Source organism: Centruroides sculpturatus, unplaced genomic scaffold (genome assembly GCF_000671375.1).
Source record: "Centruroides sculpturatus isolate CEXI.00-Female unplaced genomic scaffold, Cexi_2.0 scaffold463, whole genome shotgun sequence".
Taxonomy (NCBI): domain Eukaryota; kingdom Metazoa; phylum Arthropoda; class Arachnida; order Scorpiones; family Buthidae; genus Centruroides; species Centruroides sculpturatus.
In genome coordinates this window covers 520,077-528,125 of record NW_019384841.1, presented here as the reverse complement: position 1 = coordinate 528,125, position 8,049 = coordinate 520,077, and positions in this window count along the sequence as shown.

The window sequence follows — 8,049 nt, the reverse complement described above, 5'->3', positions numbered from 1 at the left end:
TATAACATATTTTTAATATTTATATTAATTAATTTTTACTCCTAATATCCTTTTATATAAATTTTAAAATTTAAATAACAATTCCAAAATAAATTCACATGTTTTATTGTAAATTTTTGAGATAATCTAAAGTCTAATGATTTTCAAAATATCTTAAGAATAGATTTATGGTATAATTTATTTTATTTAATCCTATTACGGTACAACTTTCGTATAATAAACTAATACATTGTATCAATATAATTCAAACAAATGGAAATAATATGTCTGAAAGAGGCATAAATTTAATAGAAAATCAGAACAATTTAAAATCGAATGCATTACTAAGAATTTTAGAATATTTAGAAAGATGTTTTCCTGTCTGAAATGCTCAATTTATTTCTATGCTTATGTAATATTGCAGTAAAAGTTCTCTATTTTGTCACACGTAATACGGAATATCTAGTAATTCGGCACGCTCGACGCTCATCCTCTCTGTGATGTGGATTACTGTGCGATAATGCGCTTGTTTATGTCATTAGGAAGATGTTGGATCTTGTTAGTGGGCATTTAGAAAAAAAGGGTGGGGGAAATAGGTAGTTCGAATTTTATAGAAAAACCAAGTCATAGAGTCAAGTCAGACTGAGTGGAAGAGTCTATGTCACATGAAAAGAATGAAAGGAGGTATGTAGCTATCCCCTTGGGAATTGAGACATGGATCTGATCCTTTTATTTAACTTAAATATAATCGTATACGTATTCCATCCCGCAAAATAATATAATAATTATTAAATTAAACTTTATTTTTCAAAATAATGATTAACTATTATAATATTATATAAAATCATATCGTATTACATCATTATAATACCCTATTATAATAGTATTATAGCAGAAGAAGAAGTAGGGGTAATTGTAAAGTATCCCTACTAGCTGTATAAAAAGATGAATTTGGCAGAACAAGTGCAACTAAATTTGATTTGGTGACAATTCATGACACGCAGAAGATAATTCTGTATAAAAATTAAGTAACAAAACTCGCCATTAGAGCAGTTTTGGCGATGAAGGCACTAAAAGGCAATTCATTTATAAGATATATTGCAAATTTGAGGGCTTCAAAGACAGTATCATACTGCATGCGAGAAGTATCACAGAGAATGAATTACAGTCGTCCATTAAACACATTTCTCATCGATTTCATGTTTTTACATCTTCAGAAAGGGGGGAACCACATTGAGCAGTATCGCCTGCATCGCTATTTTCTCTGTATATCATGAAAATTTTACCTCAGTTATAATCTTCGATTTACGTAGTCAAATCAATACTTCACAACGAAGTATTTTGCAATTTTTCAACAAGAGAAACATTAAGAATTTACTTTTATTTTAAATAATTTCAATGAAAAAATTTACTAATAATTCATATAAATATTTTTCCATAAATATTAACGTGCATATTGTTTACCAGTACGTTTTATGACACATTCTAAGAGAAGAAATAAGCTGGAAAATATCTTCCATGACATTTTCGAGATAACAAGATGCATTATTTATTTCTCAATACATGGAATAGAATACAAATAAGTTAATATATTTATGCGTAATATTTATACTTAATATTAATTTTTAACATAATTAAACAATTACGTATTTAATTTTAGATCTAGAATTTTAACAAATACAACTTTTTTATTTTTATATATACTCGATACGATTAAGCGAATAGAAATTAATATGTAACATTGAAAGTAAGAAAAGATTTTATCGATTAAAACTATAAATAAATTCTATTCTACGATATTTTTTGCATTACGAAGAGATATTTTCACTATAATAGAAAAGAAAATTCTTTAGCTTCTTATTGTAGTTTCAATTCTGACTTGAGGAGAAATAGAAAATCTTAAGAGTATTGTTGAAACACCTCACGTCAATTTCAAGTGCAAGCAAACTTCTGTTAGTGGATAAAATGTCAATTTTCACTTTACTATCTTTACAAGCGTTGGAATAAGTTCAAGGATTAAGTCGGAAAGCTCTTTGTAGTTTCAAAAGCAATGCAATAGGAAAAGAAAAAAAAAACAAACAAAATTGAATACAAAAGCATTATATAAGCACTTTGACTTTTACAAAAGTAAATTGTTAAAAAAATATATTTTAATGGTAAAAAACATTCAATTTTCTTTTCATTTTTAAAATAAAATTTAATATTTTCCATCACAATAATATTTAAAACTTTAAAATTTATGAAATAAAATAACTTAATAAATTTTTTTTGTCTTCATGAATATAAAAAGTAATTTTAAATTTGAAAAATAAATAAATAAAATTTTTCAATTTTTAAGAAAATTTGTAAATATTCATTTAAATATAGTTTTTTTTTTTAAATATATATATAATCAAAAATAAATTTAACATTTATCATACAATAAAATATTGTTTTCAAATCATTATGAAATAGTTGAATAAACAATTCAGAATCAACTTAAGAAAAACTCAAGAGTTTTGATGTTATTTTCTTTCATCATAGATAAGTATAATAAAAGATTCATTTATTTCTTTACTGCCCGACTTGCTGGCGTCTTAAACAATATGAAAGAAACACTCAGTTTATTTATTGTATAAGACATCGCCAATAAAGCAAATCTAATGATTACGTTGAAAGCATGAAACTACACTTGTTGCTAACTTAAATCATGTAAAATGTTTTCGAATTTCATGTGTAAATACACCATAAACGCCACGAAGAACATGCATGTCCTTGAATTACACTTCATGTTGCACTTAAAACAATCTGGTTTTATTTTATAAATATACAAAAATATTAACAGAAAAAAAAAATAAAAATTTATCACCTTTCATTTAAAGCTTATTACAGCCTTTTAGATGAAGTTTTAAATATTTATTAAGTAATAAAATAAAAGTAATTTTAGGAAATGGGCTTTTGTGCAAGTATCTCCCTCCACAAGTATATATCATACACCAGAATTTCAGAAACACTGCTCTATTAATCTATTAGAAATGCATAAAACATGTAATCAATACAAGAACATGCGGAAAATGATTGATATATAAATATAATATGTTTGTATATTATAAAATTTTAATGATTTTTAAGAATTTTCTAAAGTTACGTATATTTTACTAGATTTGACATATTTAAAAATGTAAACTTAATTCAATTTAAGCTTACTCTTTAACAATAATAAACGTAGAAATTAATAATGTAATAATTACAAATTTAAATTTATATTATTGTTTAACAGTAAATATTTTAAATTGTAAAAATAAAATTATACATTTTTATTTTCTTTATCTCTTAAGTAAATTTAAATATGTAAGTTGATATCAATAAAAAAACCGTAATTTTTTCTTTGAAAATAATATATATTTTTCAAATAAGCATATTGCAACAAAATTATTCAGTGTAAGAATATTTATCTTAACGATGTCATACGATCAGTAACAAATTATTTATTCATAAAAACATTCACACACACTCTGCATAAATAAATAAAATGTAATATATTTTAAAGCAAACATTTATAAATATTAAATTTTATATTTTAAAAAGATAATACTTATTTAAACACTTGGAAATGACATACGACTTCATGATATACGTACATGNAAAAAACAAACAAAATTGAATACAAAAGCATTATATAAGCACTTTGACTTTTACAAAAGTAAATTGTTAAAAAAATATATTTTAATGGTTAAAAACATTCAATTTTCTTTTCATTTTTAAAATAAAATTTAATATTTTCCATCACAATAATATTTAAAACTTTAAAATTTATGAAATAAAATAACTTAATAAATTTTTTTTGTCTTCATGAATATAAAAAGTAATTTTAAATTTGAAAAATAAATAAATAAAATTTTTCAATTTTTTAAGAAAATTTGTAAATATTCATTTAAATATAGTTTTTTTTTTTTAAATATATATATAATCAAAAATAAATTTAACATTTATCATACAATAAAATATTGTTTTCAAATCATTATGAAATAGTTGAATAAACAATTCAGAATCAACTTAAGAAAAACTCAAGAGTTTTGATGTTATTTTCTTTCATCATAGATAAGTATAATAAAAGATTCATTTATTTCTTTACTGCCCGACTTGCTGGCGTCTTAAACAATATGAAAGAAACACTCAGTTTATTTATTGTATAAGACATCGCCAATAAAGCAAATCTAATGATTACGTTGAAAGCATGAAACTACACTTGTTGCTAACTTAAATCATGTAAAATGTTTTCGAATTTCATGTGTAAATACACCATAAACGCCACGAAGAACATGCATGTCCTTGAATTACACTTCATGTTGCACTTAAAACAATCTGGTTTTATTTTATAAATATACAAAAATATTAACAAAAAAAAAAAATAAAAATTTATCACCTTTCATTTAAAGCTTATTACAGCCTTTTAGATGAAGTTTTAAATATTTATTAAGTAATAAAATAAAAGTAATTTTAGGAAATGGGCTTTTGTGCAAGTATCTCCCTCCACAAGTATATATCATACACCAGAATTTCAGAAACACTGCTCTATTAATCTATTAGAAATGCATAAAACATGTAATCAATACAAGAACATGCGGAAAATGATTGATATATAAATATAATTTGTTTGTATATTATAAAATTTTAATGATTTTTAAGAATTTTCTAAAGTTACGTATATTTTACTAGATTTGACATATTTAAAAATGTAAACTTAATTCAATTTAAGCTTACTCTTTAACAATAATAAACGTAGAAATTAATAATGTAATAATTACAAATTTAAATTTATATTATTGTTTAACAGTAAATATTTTAAATTGTAAAAATAAAATTATACATTTTTATTTTCTTTATCTCTTAAGTAAATTTAAATATGTAAGTTGATATCAATAAAAAAACCGTAATTTTTTCTTTGAAAATAATATATATTTTTCAAATAAGCATATTGCAACAAAATTATTCAGTGTAAGAATATTTATCTTAACGATGTCATACGATCAGTAACAAATTATTTATTCATAAAAACATTCACACACACTCTGCATAAATAAATAAAATGTAATATATTTTAAAGCAAACATTTATAAATATTAAATTTTATATTTTAAAAAGATAATACTTATTTAAACACTTGGAAATGACATACGACTTCATGATATACGTACATGAACACAACACAAACCTTAAAGAGTCAGAGTGTTCAACAAGATGTTTTCGAGAGACACCTCATCTTTAGTTAATACAACTTCTAAATTCTTTTTTAATCGTACGTCTGAAAGTTTATTTAAACATTTAAATAATAATTAAAGCTTTTCCATTGATATAATTTCAATTTTTTTTAAATTTCTTCTGTGAATTTGTACTGAAAACCACAAAAATTTCAAAATTTTTATTTCAGAAATAAGCGTATTTCGTTACAGTATTGTGTATCTTTTATAAATCCAGGATTTTCTATAAAATTTATGGACATTTCTATCAATATAGTGTAGCGTAGAGGATGACTCGAACAACCACAACATGGGTCAACTTTTTCCAATAATCACGCTTTTCTTGTTTACTTTTTCTTTAGCCAATCTAAACAAGGACCGTAATTTATCATTTGTGGTTCCTATCTTTTTGTTTTTATTATAACTATATTTGAAAAAAAGTACTAAAAATATGTATTTTTTACATTTGTTTATTTAAAAAAACAAGCACACTTTTTCCAATAATCACGCTTTTCTTGTTTACTTTTTCTTTAGCCAATCTAAACAAGGACCGTAATTTATCATTTGTGATTCCTATCTTTTTGTTTTTATTATAACTATATTTGAAAAAAAGTACTAAAAATATGTATTTTTTACATTTGTTTATTTAAAAAAACAAGCACACTTTTACCTTCTTTCTTAAATTTATATTTTATAATGCTATTATATATTAAATTATTTATAACAATATAACCCTGTTTAACATTATAATTTTATAATAATTATCAACAACTTATAATAATTAACATTATATTTTCCAATAATATAGACTTTAAAGTACTTCTTCATATAGATTAGTAGAATTTTAATTTGTCAAGCAAAACGATTGAGCTTCAAAGTAATGAATGAAAACTTAATTATTGAAATTCTTACAATGATAAAAGTTACTAAAATAAATTTAAATTATAGCTTTAGGATAAAATATGAGATGTTTGACATTTAAGGAAACATCTTTGTAAACAATAGCAATCTTTTACGTTGATTTTTTGAAGATTTGCTGAATAAAGAGAGTAAACATCTGGCAAAGTATTAGAGAGCTATTGATCGATACTGAGAAGAAACCATTCTTTTTTTTAATTCCCTTTTTTTTTATTTCTTCTTTCCACTTTTTATGATATTTTATTTTTTATCACACATATTTTTCCCCAGGATATGCTTAAGCAAAATCTTCTTATACAATACTTCAAGAAAAATAACACAGACGTTGTTGTTGTTGAAGTTTTTATTTTGAATAATAATAAAAAAACATGTAGATTTTAAATAAATAGTATGTAAATATGTTAAAATTTTAATTATTATTTTTTATATAGAGCCACGTGATACCTTTAATCTGTTTATATTGTATATATGTATAGATGGAGTTTTAGCACTTGTTTTATATCTGTTGAAAGTACTTGATAATCGTCTATCAACTTTATAATTAGTAATCCTTTAATAAATCCGGCTGTTCTGACTTTATTACCTAAATACTGTATTTATTTCTATCTTGTATATCACTCACTTGTTTACGTCTTGCTGGGCTGCAATTTGAGAAAAATTTTAAACCTATAAATTCTGTTTTTCTGACCTTTCTAAATCTCGATGATAGATGAAAATCCAGATACGGAAAAGTTAAGGGTGGGAGGTCCGGATTAACATTACAGACACTTCCAATTTGTACCAGAAATCAATTGAATTCAATGTTGAATTGACTTAAATTCAAACATTTTCCTCTGAAAAGAGTTAGACAGATGACCTGCATGACTGTATTGTAACAAGAAACGTATATTGAACAGAGACAAGACACTAGTAATTTGAAGGCGGAGAAATTGTATCCTAGCATTGTGCCACGTCTTTGAATTCACTTGTTTATTTTTATTATTAATATAAAAGTAATAATACTTAACTCCATTCCAAAATAATTTTTACATTTTTTCAACGGAACAAAATGTAGAGATAAAAGATCATTTTTAACACTGAGAAAATAGAAAATTAAAATTAAATTGAACATAATAGAATTGAATTTTCTTATTCCAGAAGTACATTTATCGTTAATTCATTCAAACGTTCATTGAAGACATAATATAATAAAATTGGCATACACGAAATTTACTATAAGAAATAAAATAATGTGTTACAGACAAATCTCACACTGTATAATTATTATCTTCTTCATAAACTTATCAAAATATTTTATCTAGCAATGGTAAATGTTCATAATATTTTCAACAAAATCTTGTTTGTTAAATAAAGGTTATGAGATCGATATAAACATGTTTGTTTGTTGTATATTAATATTAATGATTGAATATTCAATAATTATCTTCATTTAATATTGTTTACAAAGAGAGATTCACTGACAAGGATCTCTCCGTCATTACGTGAAATCCTCGTTAATTCGAAATCCCGTTGTACTTTTGTTTTAGCCGGGAATATAGAGATTTAGCTTAAGTATTAAGGAATTCGGTTAGTTCAAAATACGAAGTGAAAATTCTATTTGAATTGTGATATGTGTATATTAACTCGTACGTTTAGAACGAAGTTCACGTGCTTCCATACTTTAAGAGAATAATAGACCACGAAAAACTCTAATCTGGTCAACATGGCTTAGCTTTTACAGTAACACATTTTTGGGTGTCATCTTACCCATCGATTAAATTTTTTTTCTTATCTCATAAAATATGGCTAAATTTCGGGGTTGCAAGATTGTACTACAGCAGATTAAGACATTTGAGAGTTCTAGGCTACTACATATGGGCGACTTACTACTTCTCGGACCACTTTAAAAATAATTTTGGCTACATTTTGAGGAATTCTGCTTTATTTTTTATAG